The sequence below is a fragment of the Aegilops tauschii genome, chromosome 2 (genome assembly GCF_002575655.3).
Source record: "Aegilops tauschii subsp. strangulata cultivar AL8/78 chromosome 2, Aet v6.0, whole genome shotgun sequence".
Classification (NCBI taxonomy): domain Eukaryota; kingdom Viridiplantae; phylum Streptophyta; class Magnoliopsida; order Poales; family Poaceae; genus Aegilops; species Aegilops tauschii.
This window is the reverse complement of record NC_053036.3, coordinates 224,032,628-224,058,508: the sequence shown is the minus strand read 5'-3', so window position 1 is coordinate 224,058,508 and position 25,881 is coordinate 224,032,628. Positions and strand designations below refer to the sequence as shown.

At 45.1% G+C, this 25,881-nt stretch overlaps 1 long non-coding RNA gene across 1 annotated transcript; it reads left to right on the top strand.

The window, feature by feature from the left end:
* The first annotated feature begins 1,102 nt into the window (after nt 1–1,102).
* Nucleotides 1,103–4,643, top strand: LOC123497359 (uncharacterized). Its single transcript, XR_006671050.2, has 4 exons — nt 1,103–1,521; nt 1,605–1,959; nt 2,742–2,832; nt 4,069–4,643. It is a non-coding gene; the product is annotated as an uncharacterized lncRNA (long non-coding RNA).
* The last annotated feature ends 21,238 nt before the right edge of the window (nt 4,644–25,881 follow it).

Genomic DNA, 25,881 nt, shown 5'->3' with positions numbered 1-25,881 from the left:
TAGGACAGCACCAATAATAAAACATGCACTAAAACCAATCTTGATCATCAAATAACCCATAGGACAAAACGGATCTACTCAAACATCATAGGATAGCCATACATCATTGGGAAATAATATATAGCGTTGAGCACCATGTTTAAGTAGAGATTGCAGCGGGTAAGAGAGAGGTTACACCGCTGCATAGAGGGGGGAAGAGTTGGTGATGATGGCGGTGAAGTTGTTGGTGAAGATTGCGGTGATGATGATGGCCACGGCAGCGTTCCGGCGCCACCGGAAGAGAAGGGGAGAGGGAGCCCCTTCGTCTTCTTCTTCCTTGACCTCCTCCCTAGATGGGAGAAGGGTTTCCTGTGACGCCCCGAGACCGACGCTCCGATTGCCTTCCTTGTTTGGCGAGTCAGCTCTGTTATTTATTTTGTTGTTGCATTTCTTCATTGCATCATCCGCATTTGTTTTCATAAAACTTGCATCCGCCCATAGTGGCCGCGCCCCCCTTGCTTCCGCTGACCCTTCCGAGACCAACCTCGTTCTTTGTTTTCCCTCTTGCTTAAACCGGAGTCCCTCTTTGCACAGTGCATCGCTCCCTCGCGCGCGTCCGAAATTTGTCCCGAACCCGAACCGGATTTTCGTTACCGTTGGGTCCGGAACATCCCCTAACATCTACAAAACATCTCCGATTTCTGATTGGGAATCCCCTAGCATTTTATCTCAACCGTCTGATTTTAATCAGATGATCCAAATACCCCTTCATTTCACTATTTAAAGACCCCTAGTCCATATGGGCAAACCCTAACTTCTAGGGAGATGTCCCATCCCGCCAGCAATCCAGAAAATCCTCTCGAGAACCCCCTCCCTCGATTCCACAGCCTCCTCCCACCTCCCTTCAGATCCAGCCAACCACCACAGCCAATTCCACTCGATCTGGACCGCCAGATCTTAGATCGGACGACCACGAGAGCACCGGAGCCTCCCGCATCGCTCGATCCAGATCGGATCGAGGCATCGACCTCCATCTTCGCGTCGTCGCCCTCCTCCTCGCCTCGCCTGGCCACCGGCGACCGGGTCTCGCCGGAGCCACCACCCGCTGCATCAGGTCGCCACGCCCCTGCCTTCTCTTCTTTTGCTCCCCGTGCTCCACTCTCTCTCAACCTCTCTAATCTCCCTCGCCTCTTCCTTCTCTAGCAGGGACCCAACGCCATGGTCGTCGCCCCGTTGCTCCGAGACCAGCCGCCCTTCCCTGCCTGAGCCATCGCGCCGGCCGGCCAGGCCGTGCCCCGCCGTTTCCTTTCTCTCCGCCAGATCCGTCGCCCGGAGACCCATGCCCCATCGTTCCTGCGCGCCGTCAGGAGGACAACATGGATGCCCGAGCTCGTCGTCCCCGACCTCTTTTCTGCCAAGATCTGCCCCGCCGTCGTGGTTCCCCGGCGCCCGGACCTCCCCTGCTTCGCCAAGGCCACCAAGACCTCCTCAACTGTGCAATGCCGCCGGCCACCTCTCCGAGCAGAGCCGCCGGACCAGCAGGTTCCTTGCCTCGCACCCTTTTTCCCTTTTCCTGGCTCTCTTGCTCCTCTGACTGTCTCTCTCTCTCTCTGCTCATGAACAAGCTTGCCGCTGCCGCCTGGAACCAGCCCGACCCGACGAACCTCGCCGGGATCCCGTGCCGTTCATGTCCCTGGCCGTTTTCCTGCTCCGCTTCGGTCAAGGAGGACGACCCCAGCGCCAAGTCCCCTGCTCCAGATCGAGCCGCAGCGCTCGCGTTGACTGTGTCGCCAGCCACCATCTCGCCAAGCCCACCGGTCCCGCAGGGCCCAGCCGCTGCCGCTTCTCGGCTGGCCCAGCCCTGCTTCGGCCTGCCCGTGCCTCGTCCGTCACCGTTGACCGCGTCCGAGTGGTCTGCATCCCCGCGGTTCAGATCCGCTGGCCCACCGCTCCGCTTTCCCTTCGGCCTATTCGCCCAATGTGAGCAGCCCTCTCTTGTGCTGTTGGACCAGCAAGTTTCGGCCCATGTGATGTTTTTTTTTCAGGATCTGCGAATTTCTCTATTATCCAGAGTATTACCGTTTTACAGAAAACCCCTCACGTTCATGCATTAATAACTAATAAACCGTGCATCGGATTAACATGATTTAAACATGTAAAATGCTTAGAATTTTGTGTAGTTTAATAATATGCCACTTTCACCCATGTTAAAATTGTTTAAAATGTTGTTTGTTTAAATTTGCTTAAATGCCATGCTAAAATGATTTATTTCATAACTAAATAACCGTAACTCGGATTTTAATAAATTATATATGTAAATGGGGTAGAAAAATGCATATATTAACTTGGTTTACTTCATTTTGCTTTTTAACAATATTAAAATTGCGTTTATGGTAGAACAGTACAAATCCGAATATATGGACATGAGGATTTTCCGGAATTGTTGTTGTTTGTTTCCGGCCTCATTTAACTTGCTTAAATAGTTAGTTTACTTATGCTTCACCCCTTGCCATGGTTAATAACATTTAATATTGTTGGGTCCATAAACGAGAGAGAACTAAATAATTAAATGTGGTGTTTCGTCAATATGCAACTCGTTGCATATTGAGCTCCACTTAACTTGTAGTATTGTTTGTTGCACTTTGCCATGCCATGCATATTTAAACCGAACATGCATCATGTTTGTTTTTGCATCATGCCATGTGTATGTGGTGGTTGTTTACTATGTTGTTTGTTTCTTTCCGGGTTGCTTCTCTCGTTAGCTTCGGTTTCTTTCCGGAGTTGTGAGGATTCGTTCGACTACGTCCGTTTGTCTTCTTCATGGACTCGTTCTTCTTCCTTGCGGGATCTCAGGCAAGATGACCATACCCTCGAAATCACTTCTATCTTTGCTTGCTAGTTGTTCGCTCTATTGCTATGTCGCGCTACCTACCACTTGCTTATCAAGCCTCCCAAATTGCCATGAACCTCTAACCGTTGTCACCCTTCCTGGCAAACCGTTGTTTGGCTATGTTACCGCTTTTGCTCAGCCCCTCTTATAGCGTTGTTAGTTGTAGGTGAAGTTGAAGATTGCTCCATGTTGGATTATGTTTATGTTGGGATATCACAATATCTCTTATATTATTAATGCATCTATATATTTGGTAAAGGGTGGAAGGCTCGGCCTTATGCCTGGTGTTTTGTTCCACTCTTGCCGTCCTAGTTTCCGTCATACCGGTGTTATGTTCCTTGATTTTGCGTTCCTTACGCGGTTGGGTGATTTATGGGACCCCCTTGACAGTTCGCCTTGAATAAAACTCCTCCAGCAAGGCCCAACCTTGGTTTTACCATTTGCCTACCTAAGCCTTTTTCCCTTGGGTTCTGCAGACTCAAGGGTCATCTTTATTTTAACCCCCGGGCCAGTGCTCCTCTGAGTGTTGGTCCAGCCTGTCAGTCGCCGGTGGCCACCAGAGGCAACTCTGGGCTGGCCTACCGGAAGCTTGGACAATCCGGTGTGCCCTGAGAACGAGATATGTGCAGCTCCTATCGGGATTTGTCGGCACATTCGGGCGGCTTTGCTGGTCTTGTTTTACCATTGTCGAAATGTCTTGTAACCGGGATTCCGAGATTGATCGGGTCTTCCTGGGAGAAGGAATATCCTTCGTTGACCGTGAGAGCTTATAATGGGCTAAGTTGGGACACCCCTGCAGGGTATTATCTTTCGAAAGCCGTGCCCGCGGTTATGTGGCAGATGGGAATTTGTTAATATCCGGTTGTAGATAACTTGACACTTGACCTTAATTAAAATACATCAACCGCGTGTGTAGCCGTGATGGTCTCTTCTCGGCGGAGTCCGGGAAGTGAACACGGTTTCTGGGTTATGTTTGACGTAAGTAGGAGTTCAGGATCACTTCTTGATCATTGCTAGCTTCACGACCGTTCCGTTGCTTCTCTTCTCGCTCTTATTTGCGTATGTTAGCCACCATATATGCTTAGTGCTTGCTGCAGCTCCACCTCATTACACCATCCTTTCCTATTAGCTTAAATAGTCTTGATCTCGCGGGTGTGAGATTGCTGAGTCCTCGTGACTCACAGATACTTCCAAAACAGTTGCAGGTGTCGATGATACCAGTGCAGGTGACGCAACTGAGCTCAAGTGGGAGCTCGATGAAGATCTTGTTCGTTGTGTTGTTTCGTTTTTCTGTTGATCAGTAGTGGAGCCCAGTTGGGACGATCAGGGATCTAGCAGTTGGGTTGTCTTCTTTTATTTTGGTTCCGTAGTCGGACCTATGTGTGTATCTCTGATTGATGTATGATTTATTCATGTATGGTGTGAAGTGGCGATTGTAAGCCAACTCTTTATCCCATTCTTGTTCATTACATGGGATTGTGTGAAGATGACCCTTCTTGCGACAAACCACAATGCGGTTATGCCTCTAAGTCGTGCCTCGACACGTGGGAGATATAGCCGCATCGTGGGCATTACAAGTTGGTATCAGAGCCAGGTAAATCCACAAGTTGGTAATCAGAGCCATCCCCGACTTAGGAGCCCCCTGCTTGATCGAATCGCTGGCGTTGTTGAGTCTAGAACAAAAATGTTTTGAGTCTTAGGATTATATATATCGGAGAGTAGGATTATTTTTACTCCTCAGTCCCTTCGTCGCTCTGCTGAGGTCTCCTGACGTAGAAGTTTTGACTTTTCTCTCCTCAAATTTCACTAAAAAAAATTTAGGATCACGCGGGTATCTTGGAATCGTTCCGATGGTTTTGTGACGAGAACATTATTCTTGGTGCCTCCTGACATTTAGGGGTTGTGGCAGTGTCCCGGGGAGTTGAGCTCCGAGGTGTTGTCGTCACAATTTTATCGTTGCAGTTCTGGAATACCTGAGTTTCGCCGACATCGAAATCTCTTTTATGCAGCTGTTGGTGAGATCACCTCGACGCCACCCAGTACTGGGGCGGGAGTTCGGGAGTATTGCCATAACTTGTATAACAGATGTTTTTCGAAGGTTGAGGTAAACGATTTCCGAAGGTTTCTTGGTTATGTGTTGACGGATGGATACAGCTGGATCTAGGTATTGTTAGTTTGGGTGATATATTTTGTGTCCCCTATATCCCCAACACCAGATTGCATAACCAGAAAGTTTCGGGAGTTTATAAGTGGGAATTCAAGTAGCTCTTAGGATATCTTTCCGACAGATGCATGATATGAGATTGGGGTTCGACGTCTAGTGGTCCGCCTTTCCACGGTTGGTTTTACAGTGGTCTCGTAGTGTCTTAAAGAGTCCTTGGCTATGCCGACTCGGGGACACTTCGTATGTCATGTGCACTGCCTTGTACATGATGGTGTTGTACGATCGAGCCCGTGTGGGCCCCACCATGAAAACTTCGGACGAAATCTCGATCATATGTTTGTTCCGGCTTATTCTGCAAGCCAAATCCTTTGTTTTTGTTTTGTTTTGTGGTATTCGAGTTGCTTCGATGTCAAATGTGGAATCCATACCTTTCCTAAACGGTGTTCTCATATTTCTATGGAGTGCTAATCCTTCTTGTTCATCGAGGTTGCCATGTTAATTCCTTCCCAAACGGTGTGCTTCTCTTCAAGTAAATCCGATCATTTCAACATTCGCGAGATCAATTCTCAGTTCTTTGCAACGGTGTTTGCTTCATCCGTCCCAAGTTGTCTTTGTTTTCCCGCCCTCCCACCCTTTTTTCTTGAAACACTCAGATTTCTTAATCAAGTATCCATCTGATGGATGTGAAGTCTCTTCATTCTTTTCCTCCATGTTCTTAACCGGTGGTTCTCATGAAGATGTTCTTCAAGTTTATCATTATTCGTTCTCTTTCTTCTCCAGTGGACTAAAGTCAAGCTTTCAGTGTTGATCGTATTCTTGTCCTCGTTTCAAATGCTTTCTCATGCCGGTGTACCTCTTAATCATCCACTTCTCGCCATTCATTTGTTCCGGATTGCTGAAGATATCTCTGAAGATTCGCATTTCCATTCCAAATTCGTTCAAGCTATTTTGAGGTTGTTATCTCATTCAAGCCATTTAATTCAACTGGTGCAATCTCATTTTCAAGTAATCATTTCAACGGTGTTTCTCTTGAGTGGGCCCTAACCCACAGGTCTTTTCCCAGGATCTTACCTGACTCTTCTAATTTTTCTGGAGTTATTCTCAAATTCATTGCAAAGTTTGACGTAAGAATGAATTATCATCAGTCAATTGTCTTTCTCCAAGATCTTTCAAATTCTTTTCATCGTTGGTCCAACATTTCTAAATTTCATTCCGGAGTGCCTCAACAATTCATGGTGGTGTTTCTCATCGTCATTCTCAACATTTGAAGACCGAAGAAGAATTTCTCCTAAATCTTGGTTCGTTCTCTTGAAGATTCATAGTTCTAGCTTATGCCATCCTCTCATAATTGTTTTGATTGTGAGAATTCTTTTCACCCACCCGGAGTATTTCAGAAAGTCTTTTCAGTTTGATTCTCCGGAGCCCATCATCTCAGAATTATTCATTCAAGCTTTCAGCTCTCGGTCTCCAAATCATACCGGTGCATCACTCAAATATCCTCTAATCAGTTCCTGATCTCTTCGTTCTCGTGTATCTAAATTCTGTCAAGTATCTTCATTCATTTTCTAATTCTTTCCGTTGAATTGTGCCTTTGCTACTTTCATTTTCAATTCTCACGGTGGTTCGTCAAGATTTTCTCTTCCTTCGTTATCATTTTAATTCATTTGTTGTTTCCAAATTCCACCGGTGGTTCCATCAATACCTTCTGAAGTTTGCGCTATATCTCTCTTAATCCTTTCTACGAGAATAAGTAGTATGCCAAATCCGTTGCTTTTCATCAATTTAAATTGGTGAAGGATACGCGTAATGTAATTCTTATTATTGTTTCATCCAAGTGATTAATTCCTTCTTCCGGAGTTCGTTCATGATATCAAATTCTTGATTTCAATTGTTCATCTTTCTTTCCGGAGCTCCAAGTTATTTCAATTATATCATTTCAAAGCTCCATCTAAATCATTGCAAGGCTTCTCTCGGAGTTCTTTTCAACTTTCCATCTCGTTTGATCATTCTTTTATTACCGGAGTTCTTCATGGAGGCTCTACATGGTGGTTCGTCAAGGATTCTTTTCATTTTTCAATTGTTCTTCAAGATTTCTCTTGAAGTTATGATCCGCCAAGCTATACTCAAAAATAAACATGGTGTTCAACACATGTTTTGTTTTGAGGAATTTAAGCATTCTTCATCTTGCATTCTGAAGTGCAATTCTTTCTACAATATCTTTTGAGGTGGTGTTATGTCATTCTTGACAATTTGAGTTCGCGTTTCATGATTCACAAGTTGTCAAGAATGAGATAATTAAACCCATCATTTTCTCTTTGTTCAAGAGATCTTTTCGTCCAATCAATCTTTTTGTTGGAGTTATATTGGGTTATAATTCACCTAAAGCCTTCCCTAAGGAATGTAGCTATTTGTGGTGCTTATCAATGATCCAAGTTTTCTCCTATCCTCTTGGTGAAAAAGCTTTTCATCACCTTGGTGCTCTCACTCAATCCATTGGCTTCCTTTTGTGGCCGTTCGTCACCTCATAATTTTGAGATGTGGTCCATAAGCCCACTACTAGCTTGTTCTTTTGTTGTTGGGTTTTCCAAAAAACTCCGTTATAACCTTCTTGGAAGGATGCTTTCCAAGCTCATTTGTGGCAGAAGTTGTCATTTTCTTCTCCGTTATCTTATTCCGACGATCTATCTTCTATTCGTTCGTTCTGGAGGCATTGTGATGTTGCTCTCTTCGACCAATCATCTTGTTTTGTCAAGATCATGTAATTTTTCCTTTCTTATCCGTCTAGCCGGAGTGTCGTGTTTTCAGTCGAGTTCTCTCATCTTATCAAGTTTCGTCTCCCTCCTCAACCGAAGTGCTGTCTAAATCTTTCTTACCCTTGTGCCATTCTTTAATTAGTTCCGGAGGCAATGTGTTGTTAATTTCATCGAGTATCCTATCATCTTGTCAAGATCATGTTCAATTCCTTCCATTTACAGGCGGAGTGCTGCCCAAATTATACCATTCTCATTCCTTCTTTATCTTGTTTTAACCGGAGTGTTGATGTCTATCATTCCTCTTCTGACCGGAGTCTCATCCAAGTGCTTTCATTTTGCCAAGTCCATATTGTACCCCTTCCATTTTCCAACCGGAGCGTTATCGTAATTGATCATTATAGTTCCTTGTACATCTCGTTTCAACCGGAGTGCTTGCATGTATTTCTCGTCCATTGTTTTCGTCATTCATAGCTTTGCAAACTCCAAAGTTCACATGGTGTTCCTTGTTTTCCGTTTACTACGGAGTGCTCTAAATTCACTTATCTCCGTTGTGTCATTTCTTTCGATTTGTTCAACCTCGCAAGGTTCTTTGGTTTCACTCGTTTGTCAAAGAAGCAATTTAGTTTTACCTCTTCTCCTCATCTTCCGTTTTTCCCTCCGGTGCTATCCTAGATCTCGGGACGAGATCCTCTTGTAGTGGTGGAGTCTTGTGACGCCCCGAGACCGACGCTCCGATTGACTTCCTTGTTTGGCGAGTCAGCTCTGTTATTTATTTTGTTGTTGCATTTCTTCATTGCATCATCCGCATTTGTTTTCATAAAACTTGCATCCGCCCGTAGTGGCCGCGCCCCCCCCCCCTTGCTTCCGCTGACCCTTCCGAGACCAACCTCGTTCTTCGTTTTCCCTCTTGCTTAAACCGGAGTCCCTCTTTGCACAGTGCATCGCTCCCTCGCGCGCGTCCGAAATTTGTCCCGAACCCGAACCGGATTTTCGTTACCGTTGGGTCCGGAACATCCCCTAACATCTACAAAACATCTCCGATTTCTGATTTGGAATCCCCTAGCATTTTATCTCAACCGTCTGATTTTAATCGATGATCCAAATACCCCTTCATTTCACTATTTAAAGACCCCTAGTCCACATGGGCAAACCCTAACTTCTAGGGAGATGTCCCATCCCGCCGCCAATCCAGAAAATCCTCTCGAGAACCCCCTCCCTCGATTCCACAGCCTCCTCCCACCCCCTTCAGATCCAGCCAACCACCACAGCCAATTCCACTCGATCTGGACCGCCAGATCTTAGATCGGACGACCACGAGAGCACCGGAGCCTCCCGCATCGCTCGATCCAGATCGGATCGAGGCATCGACCTCCATCTTCGCGTCGTCGCCCTCCTCCTCGCCTCGCCTGGCCACCGGCGACCGGGTCTCGCCGAAGCCACCACCCGCTGCATCAGGTCGCCACACCCCTGCCTTCTCTTCTTTTGCTCCCCGTGCTCCACTCTCTCTCAACCTCTCTAATCTCCCTCGCCTCTTCCTTCTCTAGCAGGGACCCAACGCCATGGTCGTCGCCCCGTTGCTCCGAGACCAGCCGCCCTTCCCTGCCTGAGCCGTCGCGCCGGCCGGCCAGGCCGTGCCCCGCCGTTTCCTTTCTCTCCGCCAGATCCGTCGCCCGGAGACCCATGCCCCATCGTTCCTGCGCGCCGTCAGGAGGACAACATGGATGCCCGAGCTCGTCGTCCCCGACCTCTTTTCTGCCAAGATCTGCCCCGCCGTCGTGGTTCCCCGGCGCCCGGACCTCCCCTGCTTCGCCAAGGCCACCAAGACCTCCTCAACTGTGCAATGCCGCCGGCCACCTCTCCGAGCAGAGCCGCCGGACCAGCAGGTTCCTTGCCTCGCGCCCTTTTTTCCCTTTTCCTGGCTCTCTTGCTCCTCTGACTGTCTCTCTCTCTTTGCTCATGAACAAGCTTGCCGCTGCCGCCTGGAACCTGCCCGACCCGACGAACCTCGCCGGGATCCCGTGCCGTTCATGTCCCTGGCCGTTTTCCTGCTCCGCTTCGGTCAAGGAGGACGACCCCAACGCCAAGTCCCCTGCTCCAGATCGAGCCGCAGCGCTCGCGTTGACTGTGTCGCCAGCCACCATCTCGCCAAGCCCACCGGTCCCGCAGGGCCCAGCCGCTGCCGCTTCTCGGCTGGCCCAGCCCCGCTTCGGCCTGCCCGTGCCTCGTCCGTCACCGTTGACCGCGTTCGCGTGGTCTGCATCCCCGCGGCCCAGATCCGCTGGCCCACCGCTCCGCTTTCCCTTCGGCCTATTCGCCCAATGTGAGCAGCCCTCTCATGTGCTGTTGGACCAGCAAGTTTCGGCCCATGTGATGTTTTTTTTTCAGGATCTGCGAATTTCTCTATTATCCAGAGTATTACTGTTTTACAAAAAACCCCTCACGTTCATGCATTAATAACTAATAAACCGTGCATCGGATTAACATGATTTAAACATGTAAAATGCTTAGAATTTTGTGTAGTTTAATAATATGCCACTTTCACCCATGTTAAAATTGTTTAAAATGTTGTTTGTTTAAATTTGCTTAAATGCCATGCTAAAATGATTTATTTCATAACTAAATAACCGTAACTCGGATTTTAATAAATTATATATGTAAATGGGGTAGAAAAATGCATAGATTAACTTGGTGCACTTCATTTTGCTGTTTAACAATATTAAAAATTGCGTTTATGGCAGAACAGTACAAATCCCAATATATGGACATGAGGATTTTCCGGAATTGTTGTTGTTTGTTTCCGGACTCATTTAACTTGCTTAAATAGTTAGTTTACTTATGCTTCACCCCTTGCCATGGTTAATAACATTTAATATTGTTGGGTCCATAAACGAGAGAGAACTAAATAATTAAATGTGGTGTTTCGTCAATATGCAACTCGTTGCATATTGAGCTCCACTTAACTTGTAGTATTGTTTGTTGCACTTTGCCATGCCATGCATATTTAAACCGGACATGCATCATGTTTGTTTTTGCATCATGCCATGTGTATGTGGTGGTTGTTTACTATGTTGTTTGTTTCTTTCCGGGTTGCTTCTCTCGTTAGCTTCGGTTTCTTTCCGGAGTTGTGAGGATTCGTTCGACTACGTCCGTTTGTCTTCTTCATGGACTCGTTCTTCTTCCTTGCGGGATCTCAGGCAAGATGACCATACCCTCGAAATCACTTCTATCTTTGCTTGCTAGTTGTTCGCTCTATTGCTATGTCGCGCTACCTACCACTTGCTTATCAAGCCTCCCAAATTGCCATGAACCTCTAACCGTTGTCACCCTTCCTGGCAAACCGTTGTTTGGCTATGTTACCGCTTTTGCTCAGCCCCTCTTATAGCGTTGTTAGTTGTAGGTGAAGTTGAAGATTGCTCCATGTTGGATTATGTTTATGTTGGGATATCACAATATCTCTTATATTATTAATGCATCTATATATTTGGTAAAGGGTGGAAGGCTCGGCCTTATGCCTGGTGTTTTGTTCCACTCTTGCCGTCCTAGTTTCCGTCATACCGGTGTTATGTTCCTTGATTTTGCGTTCCTTACGCGGTTGGGTGATTTATGGGACCCCCTTGACAGTTCGCCTTGAATAAAACTCCTCCAGCAAGGCCCAACCTTGGTTTTACCATTTGCCTACCTAAGCCTTTTTCCCTTGGGTTCTGCAGACTCAAGGGTCATCTTTATTTTAACCCCCGGGCCAGTGCTCCTCTGAGTGTTGGTCCAGCCTGTCAGTCGCCGGTGGCCACCAGAGGCAACTCTGGGCTGGCCTACCGGAAGCTTGGACAATCCGGTGTGCCCTGAGAACGAGATATGTGCAGCTCCTATCGGGATTTGTCGGCACATTCGGGCGGCTTTGCTGGTCTTGTTTTACCATTGTCGAAATGTCTTGTAACCGGGATTCCGAGACTGATCGGGTCTTCCTGGGAGAAGGAATATCCTTCGTTGACCGTGAGAGCTTATAATGGGCTAAGTTGGGACACCCCTGCAGGGTATTATCTTTCGAAAGCCGTGCCCGCGGTTATGTGGCAGATGGGAATTTGTTAATATCCGGTTGTAGATAACTTGACACTTGACCTTAATTAAAATACATCAACCGCGTGTGTAGCCGTGATGGTCTCTTCTCGGCGGAGTCCGGGAAGTGAACACGGTTTCTGGGTTATGTTTGACGTAAGTAGGAGTTCAGGATCACTTCTTGATCATTGCTAGCTTCACGACCGTTCCGTTGCTTCTCTTCTCGCTCTTATTTGCGTATGTTAGCCACCATATATGCTTAGTGCTTGCTGCAGCTCCACCTCATTACACCATCCTTTCCTATTAGCTTAAATAGTCTTGATCTCGCGGGTGTGAGATTGCTGAGTCCTCGTGACTCACAGATACTTCCAAAACAGTTGCAGGTGTCGATGATACCAGTGCAGGTGACGCAACTGAGCTCAAGTGGGAGCTCGATGAAGATCTTGTTCGTTGTGTTGTTTCGTTTTTCTGTTGATTAGTAGTGGAGCCCAGTTGGGACGATCAGGGATCTAGCAGTTGGGTTGTCTTCTTTTATTTTGGTTCCGTAGTCGGACCTATGTGTGTATCTCTGATTGATGTATGATTTATTCATGTATGGTGTGAAGTGGCGATTGTAAGCCAACTCTTTATCCCATTCTTGTTCATTACATGGGATTGTGTGAAGATGACCCTTCTTGCGACAAACCACAATGCGGTTATGCCTCTAAGTCGTGCCTCGACACGTGGGAGATATAGCCGCATCGTGGGCGTTACATTTCCCCTCTGGTCCTTGGCCTCCATGGCGTGGGAGGGGCGTGAGCCCCTCCGAGATTGGATCTGTCTCTCTGTTTCTCTCTGTTTCTGCGTTCTGTTCTGCTGACCTTTCACCGTTTCGTATATATATGGAGATCCGTAACTCCGATTGGACTGAAACCTTCGCCGTGATTTTTTACCGAAAATTAGCTTTCTTGCGGCCGAAGAAGGGCATCAACCGCCTTACGGGTGGCCCACGAGGGTCAGGGGCGCGCCCAGGGGGGCAGGGGCGCCCCCTGCCTCGTGGCCACCTCGGGCACCGTATCGCGTGGATTTTTCTTCCGGAATTTTCCAAATATTCCAAAAATAAGCTCCGTCCGTTTTTATCCTGTTTGGATTCCGTTTGATATGGATATTCTGCGAAACATAAAACATGCAACAAACAGGAACTGGCACTGGGCACTTGGTCAATATGTTAGTCCCAAAAATAGTATAAAAAGTTGCCAAAAAGTATATGAAAGTTGAATAATATTGGCATGGAACAATCAAAAATTATAGATACGACGGAGACGTATTAGATGTACATGCATGACAAAAAACGCGACCTACTGTCACGAACAAGTATCATCACGGAAGTGTATTTTTTGTATGATATGAGCGAGAAGGAATGATTGAAATATACGAAAGGGTGGTCCGTAACTGACTTCCTTTGGATGATAAGGCAGGAGGACAATTTCCTGGTCCTTATTCTGTACCATGAAGTTTTGGAGGTACTCCCTAGCAGTTTCACGCTAAAAGTCACCGAGACTCAAGGAGTCGTGCATGTAGTACGGATCCGCCACATAGATTTGCGAGACTTCTTCTCTCTTCATGGTGGAGGTCATATGTAGCGCAAAAAGACGGACGATTGTAAAATCGAGCCGCCTTGTCAGAAACATCTCGAAGATATGGTCAAACCATAGGAAGAACACCTCCATGGGCCGTGTGTCGATGTAGCAGTGCCCTTCAGGCACACGAGCCGCGTATGTCGGATACCTGGATCCTTCGAGGCTAGTAGGATTTTCTCAGTCGACAGCACATGGTCGTGCAGTCTCCTGAGATCCCCTGATAGTGCCTCCAACGGTTTCGGCGGTAGCATTGGCTCGCCCGTGACATGGAACATGGCCGCACCTTTGACGGGTACACGCTCTTCAAAATCCACCGTCTGGCTGTTATGTGCTCTGGCTTGTTTGTAGGAAGTTGAGCCTATCTTGCCTGGTCTCTTCCTCTCCTTTTTCTTGGGCACACCTTCCAGACCCTTCCTTAACCCCTGCCCATGTGTTGCCGGGCTAAGCACTGTACGACCCCCGGCTAGTTGAGCCTATGTTGAGGCGGCATCTTCAGGTGTGTCCTGTGAGAATTTCATGAACAGAGACTTCTTGCAATTCCTGCTAGGATGTTCCTGCCCGGGCAGATCATCCATATCCTCATCAGCATGCTGATAGCCCGATTCTTCATATGGCTGACTCATCATATCTAAGTCACTGTCATAGGCGCCTGTATTGAGAAAATGCATTGGGTCCTCTGTCTCCTCCATCTCATCATCCATTCTTTGTTCTACGGGGCTGATTACATCGGCCACTATTGGACCCCCTTCATCACGTCGTCCGCCAATCTCACCCGGCACTACCGGAGCTGGTAATTGCGTAGGCGGGGTGGTGGTCTCCATACATACTTGTTGATGTGTGGTTATTGGTGTGCTCTCGGCCGACTCCAGACGAAGAAGATTCTTCGGCCATAGCAGCACCCAACCCCTATAGCTTCCAATCCGTAGGGGGGTCTCGTCGTCCTCTCCCCTTAGCCGTACTAGAGGAGGCAAATCCTCGTGCCCCAATTTCACACTCGACAAGGTAACCCCGAAGTGCCCAGCGGGCATCGGCTGGCTCTGGAATGTGAGTTCCAAGGGCTTCGTTATCACCCCCTTTCCCACGTCCACCTTTTGGCCTTTGATCAAGTAGAGTATGGTGCACGGGGTTTCATTGGCCTGCAAACACATGTCTACGGCATAAAACATCTGAAAGGCACCGAAAATGGAATATTCTAGATATATATGTTGGTGCGACATGTAATTACCATGAGGGCGTCGAGCTCAGCCAAAGACGAAGGCCCGCCTAGCACGCCAGAGACTGAGGATGGGCTGCTATGAGCGGGTGCGGGTGCGGGTGCGAGAGCAGACCCGGTTGCGTGAGCGGGTGATGGTTCAGTGGTGTTGTTCACGGAGTTGCTCGCGACGAAACTGGGCATGGGGAAATCATGTACCGTCTTGTCTGGATTTTCCTTCGTCCAGTTGATGATAGCCGGGACCAACTTAGTAGCAAAATCATTTCTGCAGGCATTTATAGCTGCATTGACTGCCTTCTGTAGCAACTCGTTTTTCTCCTCGCCTACTTTCTTCGCGTCCTCAGCTGCTTTTTTCTCGAACGCACGCTTCACCTTCTCGTCGATGTCCGCCTGACTAAACTTCTTTTTCTGCTTCTTGGCCTCCGGGCCCTCGTTGTAAAACACCTTCCATGTGGCGCCATCTCCGGCACCGTGCACACATCCATATTGCGGCCGCTGGCCCAAAGGGAGCCCCTTAAGTTCATTCAAGGCATGGTTGAGACGGTCCGGTGTCCCACTTGGGCCTCATCGATGAAGTAGGGCTTTCGGCTGCAAGCTGGTGTTGCTTCTCCTACAGAAGGAACGTTCTGCGTCCTCCTTATCCCTTATGGGTCTTTTACCGAGGTAGCCACGTCTTCCGAGGCGATGCTTCCCCGTGTTCCTTTGCTGAAGGCTCTTGAATTTTGCAGCCTTAGCATTGCCTGCCTCGGTAGCGCAAGTGTCCTTGAACTTTTCGAACTCCTCTTCCATAAGTGTCGGATTTTCCTCCAGAATCTTGGACAGGGGTTCCTCTGCCTCAATAGCTCATTTCACCCTCCCTTTCCAGGCGGCCAAATCATTGCTAAACATGCCCATGGCGTGATTGTTAATCATTTTCATCTTCGGATCATCCCACGGTTGTTCTATTCTATCATCCCGGTCGGGGAACTTTAATCTCTTATGCAACTTCATCAGGAGCAACTGCCTCAAATGTTCTTTACTCCTTAAGTCATCATCGTTGATGCTCGCGCATTCCCGTAGGATGCATCCTACTTAGTTCCCATAGCACTTGCGAGGTTCTTTCGGCTCTAATGGCTCAAACTTGCCAGGTGCCATCTTTGAGATCACCAGTCGTCCAATGCCAAGTTTCTTAGATTTTCTTAGCGGCATCGGCGCCGGTACCTTCCCCGTCGGTATCTTCCCAGCCGGTCTTGGCGCCGCCATCGGTGTCGGTGCCGTCGGTGTCGATGTCAGCGTCAGTACCATCATCGAGACTGACTTGCAAACCTTGACTGTGCTTAGCAGGCAAAAAGTCGAGGTACTGTTGTTCACCCTCATAATCCATCTCGTCTGCATCTTGGTTAGAAGGCCCGGTTTCTTCGTTGTTCGACATGTTTCCAATGATTAAGTCTCCTCATTTGATTCTAAAACTATAAAAAATGATAGATGACATAATAAAAGATCTATGTTTGCTAGAATGTCGTTTCCCAGCAACTCTCGGCACTCGATATGCCTTCTTTCTAGCACAAGTCATGCCAAAATTCCCAGAAAGTTTCGGCATGACCTTTGCAAAAAAGTGGACATATCGAGCGCCTGAAATTCACCGAAACGGAAATGCATCAACATTCCCGCGAAACATACGCCACTCGGATCATTTACCCTGCACATAATCACCATTTTCCAAATATGACATGTCCAAAACATCACATGTCCAAATTCCAAATATGACATGTCCAAATCACATGTGCACATATCACATGTCCACTTCAAATTTGCAACTAAAAAATAGCAACAATTGCTTTACCTAAAAAAATATAAATTGCAACAGTTGCTTTAACTAATCTGTCCACTTCAGATTTTGTTTTTTTAAATAGCAACACTTGCTTTAACTAAAAAATGCAAGAAACCTATATAATCAATTATGTCTTTTCTTACACTAAAAAATAGCCTAGGGTTCATACTATTCATACTAACTGGCACTAAATAGTAGAGAAGAGGGGAGGGGAGAGGGCTTACAAATGGCAAAGAAAGAGATGGGGTCGGGGGAGACGGCGCGGCACCGGGACGAGGCGGGGTCGGGGGACGGCATGACACCGAGGGTCGCCGGGGTCGGGAGACAAGGGCGAGCGCCGGGGTTGGGGGCGAGCGTCGGGGGCGCGGCGAGGGCAGGGCTTCGGCGGCGACGATAGTTGAAGAGAGAGTGGGGATTTGGGGCGAAAAGCAGAGGCAGGAAGAAGCAGAGAGTGGGGATTTGGGGGGTTAAGTCGAGGCGCGTTCCTGTAAAACACGCTATAGCTAACTTAGCTATAGTGAGTTTAGCCAGAAAGCGTTGCTGCTATCGAAGGTAGCTATAGCGTCTTTACTGGTACATCGCTACTGCTAACTTGACTAGCTATAGCTCTTTTTCAGAAAAGCGCTACTACTATAACCAGTACCTTTGTTTCTTCTATTTTCTTTTCCTTTATTTTCTCTCCCTTTTGTTTTCTTTTCTTTTCCTTTTTTCCGAGAGCAGTGAACAAAAGGATGGTGATACAATGTATATAACTAAGGCGATATATATCGCATCATTTGACGGTTAAGCATGTATACAAAATAGGAACATATATTTTACATCATTTGTCCCATGCATAATGGCTAAGTGTGTAAACAAAATAGGAACATATATATTACATCATTTGACCGATAATGGTTCCTCAGCGTTGACGTTTTCATTTTTGAGTGACCTTCTTTCCCTTCTTGTTCGTTGAAGAATAATTGAGCCCCTCATTGTGACTTTTCCTCTTCCATGGAGTATGATCTTTATTAGGTAATGTAGTATTGATTCTTCTTTTGACGTATACTTCATCGTCATCGTCATCTTCCCTCATTGGGTTGCCGTACTGGTCGTAGTCTTCCTCGTTGGTGACTCCATCCATTCCAATGATGTTCCTTTTGCCTCTCCTCACGACAACACGGATGGGATTGCACGGGTCGGTTATGAAGAAGCATTGTGTCACGTGCTTAGCGTGTACCCATGGCTCGTGTTTTGTGATAGCGTTCATGGTAGCGCACTTGGCATCGGCTATAGTCATGGTAGTGAAATACCGGTTTTCTCTTTCGACATTCTTAGCCCATCTGACATGGAACATCATCACGTTGTGCAGTCCAGAGTAGTCAAGCTCGCAGATCTCCTTGACCCCTCCATAAAATCTCTCAGTTGTGCCGTTGTCGCTGCCGGTCATGCATTCCGTCGTCACCCCTGAGTTCTGATCATCACTGTCCATATCTTTGACCTCCATGTAGAACGTGTATCCGTTGATATCGTATGCCTGATAGGTGACGAGGTTGGGCGAGGGGCCATGTGCTAAGGTGTATATGAGCAATCCGTCCTTAGAGCCCTCTTCCGGGGGATTAGCAATAATATGCTCTATGAACAAATGCAGGAAAGTGGAGTTGTGCTCTCTAGTAACTTTGGCGTCCGTCCTGCATATTCCCCGGTCATGATACTTCTTTGCGATAATTTCTTTGTGCAGTGCCACGAAAGTATCTACCTCGTCTAGGTGTTGTAGCACTACCAAGTTTGCTCTGAAAAAGTCGTTGCCTCGATCTGAGTATGCCACGTGCAGTTCCCTGCAACCGTTGTAGTGACCTTCTCCTTCGAGCCTCCCATCGTGTTGTTTACGGGCGAACCAACACCAACACCAGGAGGCTGGTCTACGCCATATAGAAAATTCTCGCAGAAAGAGATGCACTCTTCTGTCAGATAGCCTTGGACGATGCTTCCATCCGGACGGGACATGTTACGAACGAATCCTTTGATGATCCCATTCATCCTCTCAAATGGCATCATGTTGTGCAGGAATGATGGCCCTAGGTCTATTATGTCATCCACAATATGGACACACAGATGCACCATGACGTCAAAGAACGTGGGCGGGAAGTACACCACAAGCTCATTCAGTATCACAACAATCTCTTCCTATAGCCTTCGGAGCTGCTTCACATTGATCGACTTTCGAGAGATGATGTCAAAAAAGTTGCAGAGACCAATAAGCGTGTCACGGGCGTGCTTGTCCATTATCCATCTAAGGGCAATAGGTAGTATCTGCGTCATCATCACACGACAGTCATGGGACTTCATCCTGCTAAACCTTTTCTTGTTCATGTCTAGATATCTGCTTATCTTGCCATAGTAACCGGAACTAACTTTGACTTCGGTAAGGCACTTAAAGAAGTGATCGATCTCAGCCGGACTTAAGGTGAAGCAAGAAGGGGGCAATAATACTCTTCCTTTACTTTTTCCCCTTCTTCTCCCGCGCCTCTGTCTCCGTCTCTGTCTCGTCTGACTTTATACGGAGCGCCATGTGCAGATGTTCCCTGATTTTGAAATCTTGCATGTCTTTTCTTGCCTTCGGCCCATCCTTGGTCTTATCCGGCATGTTCATCAGTGTCGCGAGCAAGCTCTCAAGGACATTCTTACAGATATGCATTTGATCAAGGCAATCAGGTGTGTCGAGTTTGTGCCAGTACTCCATGTCCAGAACACAGACCTCGTCTTCCATACCTTCAGCAGCGGCTCCGATGCCTTTTTCATCGTCTTTCCCGGCGCGGGGGACTATTCCCAATTTTTCAACAGCTCATCAATTTCGGTGCCGCTCCGCTTACGTGGAGGACCTCGATGCTCAGCATGACCATTGAATAGATCTCCATGGTTTCTCCATGGGTCGTCCTTCTTGAGCCATCTTCAATGCCCCATGTACACGATTTTCCCAGACCCGCCATCTTTTCTTGACATTAGCTACTGAGACGTCGTATCATCCATGCACCGCGTGCATCCGCAATGTCCATGGCACATCTGGCCTGTGACATATCTGTCACCGAGATAGTCGTGCACCGTCGTGATCAGCGCGGCTCTCATGTAGAAATACTCGCCTTTGATGGCGTCCCATGTCTTGGCCGGTGTTTTCCATAACGTGTCTAACTCCTCTTGAAGTAGCCCCAGATACATATTAATATTATTTCCTGGTTGTTTCGGCCCTAGAATCAGCATGCTCATGTGAATGTACTTCGACTTCATGCACAACTAGGGGGAGGTTGTACATCCATACAAACACGGGCCATGTGCTATGGTTTGTGTTCTGGTTGCCAAACGGATTCATGCCATCAGTACACGCGCCGAGCATGATGTTCCTTGCATCACATTCGGAATAGCGATATTCGCCGTTCAACGCTCTCCACTGGCTTCCATCCTTGACGTGTCTCAGCTTCAGATCATCTCCATCGTCGGGCTTCTTCCTCTCTGCGTGCCAACGCATGAGCTTTGCTTCCTTGGATCTACGAAATATCGCTGGAGACGGGGAGTGATCGGTAAGTACCATACAACTTTCTGGGAGATTTCATCCTGGCCTTCTTGCATCGAGAAGCATTGCACACCGGACAGCTTGTTTTTTTCGCGTGCTCCTTCCGATAAATTATGCAATCGTTGATGCATGCATGGTATCTAATGTGCGGAAAATCAAGAGGGCACACGATCTTCTTGAACTCATCCACACTAGTAGGACATAGATTCCCCGCGGGAAGAACATCCTTTAGGTACTTGAGATGCTCATCGAGGCTAGTGTCGGTCCATTTGTTTTTAGCCTTCGTCTTCAGGAGTTGGAGCGTGAAACTCAAGCGGATCACCTCAGGATTGCAACCATCATACAATGGAGTGCTCGAGTCTACCACCAGTTGTTGCACCTTGGCCTCCTCTCTAGAACAAGCTCTCTCAGTACTCGTCTCCTTACGAAGCAGTGCTTGAGGATGAGGGTCCTGCATGATTGAACTTAGTACCGACGAACTCTGCAGCGTGGAGTCCATGTTCTCTCCGCCGCCATGTCCGGCCCCTTCCACGCCGCCATGTCCGGCCCCTTCTCCGCTGCCATGTCCGGCCTCTTCCCACCACCATTATCATTCATCTCTTTGTTTTGCCCCGTGTCGTCATTGCCTGCCCCGTCGGCGTCCTCAACATCATCATCCTCATCTTCAATTATCCACCAAGTATAGCCATCCATGAAACCAGTCATGAGCAGGTGCACTTCGACACGACCATCGTCATAGGGGTCGAGCCAAACTATTCCTTTGCATCTTCGACACGGACATAAAACCTCTGTCAGGTTATTTTCTTTCATGTCCTGCACTACCGACCACTACCACCAGTCCACCATCGTTCCATTGACCATCATGAACGCATGCATGATAATAATAAACAAATTGATTAAAAAATGCGTGCATGCATCAAAGTCATACAAAAATTCAGCATGACCTTCCCTAAAAATAGGACATACAGATCTAGAGTTTGCCCGGAATTCGCCGAAACGGAAATAAATCGACATTTCGGCAAAATATAGGCAACTCACAAGCACATTTCGGCATCAACTCATTCCACACACACGATTTCCATCATATCACCCGATTATGTCATATCGGACGCACATACACATATTTCCATTCTTGTAAAAGCATAAATTTTTAATCACCTATCTCGAGATCGAGCACACGATGGAGACGATGATGTTGTAGGGAGATCAAAAGTGGACAAAGCTCTTCTTGACAAGACTAGATCTAGTTAGGGGGTACATAGGTCACTTCACTAAATGCTGCATCTACCTAGCTAGCTAGTTTGGGAGGAGACAACTTCAACTAGAGGAGGGGAAAGGAAAAAGAGAAAGGAGATGCATTAATTGAGGTGGTGCAGTTAGCTAGGAGTAATAAAGAGAGAGAAAGGTAGGTAGAAGAAGGAGAACAATGGGGGGAGAAGTAGTGAGGAAGAAGCAAAGTGAGGGAGAGAGGAGGTGGGAGGTAGGGGAAAGTGAGGAAGAGAGGATGGGGGAATGGGAGGGGGAAAAGGTGGTATATGTTGCGGCTTAGCAGTAGAGCTGGTTGTAAACCGCGCTACTGCTAATGACATAGCAGCAACGCGCTTATGGCACAAGCGCTACTACTAAGCGGGGCCCGCCATGTGGCCAGTTTCAAAATTAGCAGTAGCGCCACCCAAAAAAAGCGTGCTACTACTATTACTTTACCAGTAGCGCAGTTACCAAGAGCGCGCTACTGCTAAACCTAGGGTGGCGGAAACTGTCGGTCAATTTTAGTAGCAGTGTGGTTCCACTGAGTTGCAATACTGCTAAGTGAGTAGGAGTAGCGCCTGTTTTGTTCACGCGCTACTGCTAATTAGCAGTAGCGTCTTTTCCTATACCACGCTACTGCTAAGACTCTGTGTATAAGGTTTTCCCTAGTAGTGCATGCATGGAGTGCCGTGGCATTTTAATTCCAAAAATTCTAAAAATGATCAGAAAATATGAAACCTTGCTTGATGTAATGTCATGTCACCAAGATGATCTGGTAAAAAAATTGGCCTGTTCGACGAAAGTTTGGACACACCCCCATCATAAACCGGAGCAACTCACTAGAAGGCTCGTCGTTCCGAGAGGGAACAATGCATGTTTGATGAGGAACGGGAAATAGCTTCCTCTTACGGCCTTAAAAAAATTTCTATGTGTTATTTACGTGCACTAATACAAATGTCATGTGAAAAATTGGAAAATTTCAGGGGTCATTTGACCTTTTAAAGACATTTAAGTGATTTTCTAGCCATTTAATGACCGCAATCCAAATTTTAACTACATCTACATGCAACGGCTAACCATAACGGTTTGAAAAATCATATTTGTGTACTTGTGTGCGAATTAACTCCCTTTGCAGTAAATTAGAAGGAATTTCAAACATATTGGTCTCATGGCATGGACACATGCATGGAGTCACTATAAAAAATATGTCAACTTGTGACCTTCTCTCAGTGACCACGGCTGAATTGGTCGTAAATCCATGGCCATTCGCTTGGAAGGCTCAAACCCTGAAATTGCCTTACACCAAATGGTCATAAAGCAGACAAGAGTGGTCGACGACCTTATTTCTACCTGATTACGACCAATTTAAATGGTTATAAGGTTGTGAACGTGGATGCATTGGTACTTAACGTGTCGCTCAAGGTGGGCTTGGGCCTCGGTGGGACGAGGCCACCTCCTTTAAAAAAATATGTGTGCCATTTAGGCCATGGCCCATCAAGGAAGAAATGTGGGATGCCCTCATATTACTAAACAACATATATTTGGCCCAATGAAAAATGAAAAATAACAAGTTTTTCATTATTACCATTTGGTAAGGATGGTCAGTTATCTGAAAAAAAAAGTTTTCATTATTGTCTAAAAAACAAGTTTTCCATCGTATAACTCTAAAAAGGTTTTTCCTCATAGAAAAATCTCGAAATCAATTAACCAATATAAAATTATAAGAATAGGAAAATAATGAACTCCTTCGTGAATCTTGCTATATAGTTTAGCAATTAGAAAACTAAATGTGTAATTAAAAAAGTTAATGCTAATACATATTTCAAAAAATGTAATCACGTGTTTAAAAAACTAAATCTGTGTATTTCAAAAGTTTCATGCATATAAAAATGATAGTCATAAATAATATTAGATATGTATAAAAACAGGTTTCATGATGCAAAAATAGTCATCGGTACGTATATATGGAAATTTTACTATATATATAGTGTTACTATTCATCAACCAGGTTACAGAATAAGTTATTCTTCACCCGAATTAATCTTACAATCATTTCATAAATAAATTACATTTGAAATACACATAGTTACATTCATATTGATTTACTGCATAAAATTTCGCATAACAAAAAAATATAGGTCAAAAGTTGTATTTTATGTACATTTTACACTATGTTTTTACATTTGTAATTTTAGGTAACATAAAATATATTTTATGACGAATATAAGTTTTCTTACATTCTCTTTTTATGTCTAAAATAAGACAAAATTTACAAAACGTAAAATTACGGTGCACAGATGTTAAAATAGAGGTGGGTGAAGAATAACTATTCCTCATCGAGGGTGACGATTAGTCAATCCCTATATATATATATATATATATATATATATATATATATATATATATATATATATATACAAGATTATCTAAAAATGTTAATCACGTATTTAAATTATTCTAACCAATATCAACAACGTTTTATATGTTACAAAAATGTACAATGTATAAAAACAAATATAGACATCAAAATGTCTGTATGAAAAAATGTTTTTTTGTTGAGAATATATGAAAATATGTTAATCATGTATTTGAAAAAAGTTAAACATATATAAACATGATATACAACGTGTCTTAAAAAATGTAGACATGTGCCAAAATATTAGACATAAAAATATTTATTAAAAATGTTAATGATGTAACTAAAAACCGTTTAATATCTATAAAAAATGTTTCTAGTGTACAAAAAATTGTTCATAAAATGTGGTCTAATATTTTTGAAAAAAATGGAGAAGTTCTTTTTACAACAAATATTTGTTAGGTTCTTCACAAAAAAACTCATTTTGGGAACTCGAAAAATGGAAAATGAATATGCGGAAATTTGTCTTTTTCATGAGAGGTGGATCAAAAGCTTTTGACACCCAATTATTTGGTCAATTGTGCATTAAATATGGCCTAGTATTTTAGAAATTTGATTAGGTCCAATTTTGCAACAAGTATATGGTAGGTTCTTCACGAAAAACCTCATTTTGGGTGCTCGAAAAATGGAAAATGATTTTTTCGTCCAAAGAAAATGAAAACTTCCTTAGGCAACATTGTTTGCCATTCCAATATGCACACTTGTGCACAATATGAGATCATTTGAACAAACTATGCCATGAATATGGCCATAATATTGATTATTTGACTTGAAAGCCATTGATCTCCACACATGATAGCTCGTTTTTGAAAACATTTTTTTAAAATAATTGTCGTATTACAAGTTTATTATTTTTCCGGTGAACTTGGCCACATATAATGACACAATGCAAAGGTTTTCCATTATTTGAATTTTTCATGCCCGTTTCAAAATGCGGTCAAAACGGCGGGCATGACCGTTCCTAGCTAGTTGTTGAATCTTGGAAAACCTGTGGTGTTTCTCTGATTAAATAGATACTTTTGTACCTAAATATGATTTTTGGGACAAATAAACAGCAAACTATGAGGCAGCTGCAGTTCAAATTTGACCCGCTTCCAATAGAATCGGCATAAATTTGTCTTTTTCACGAAAGGTGGATAAAAGCTTTTGACACCGAACCATTTGGTCAATTGTGCATTAAATATGGCCTAGTATTTTAGAAAATTGATTTGGTCCAATTTTTCAACAATTATTTGGTAGGTTCTTCACAAAAAAATGGAAACTTCCTTAGGCAACATTGTTTGCCATTCCAATATGCACCCTTGTGCACAATATGAGATCATATGAACAAATTATGCCATGAATGTGGCCATAAGATTGATCATTTGGCTTGAAAGCCATTGATCTCCAAACATGATAGCTCATTTCTGTGAGCACTTTTTTAAAATAATTACCGTATTACAAGTTCATTATTTTTCCTTGGAACTTGGCCACATATAATGACACAATGCGAAGATTTTCCAAAATTCTGATTTTTTTTGAATTTTTCATGCCCGTTTCAAAATGCGGTCAAAACGGCGGGCATGACCGTTCCTAGCTAGTGGTTGAATCTTAAATTTTTTTGATGTTTCTCTGATTAAATAGATACTTATGTACCTAGAAATGATTTTTGAAAAAAAATAAAGAGCAAACCATAAGGCAGGTGCAGTTCAAATTTGACCCGCTTCCTACTGAATCGGTGGAAATTTGTCTTTTTCACAAGAGGTGGATCGAAACTTTTGACACCTAACCATTTGGTCAATTGTGCATTAAATATGTTCTAGTATTTTATAAAATTGATTTGGTACAATTTTGCAACAAATATATGGTAGGTCCTTCACAAAAAAAGTCATTTTGGGCACTCGAAAAATGGTAAATGATTTTTGTGTACAATGCAAATGAAAACCACAAAATCATCATTGTTTGAAATCCCAAGATACACATATGTGCACAATATTGGGTCATTTAAACATACAACATGAGGCTAATATGTTGAGTGTTTATCCGAAATAAGAGGGTAAAAATATAAAAGAAACAAAAGAAAAAACACAATCACATAAGGTTGATTCTGATTGGTGGAACCATTTGTGGCAAGGATCGATGACATGGCTAGCATCCTACCATCCATTGCTAGCGATCCCACGTCCATCCATCCATCCATGTAAAGAAAA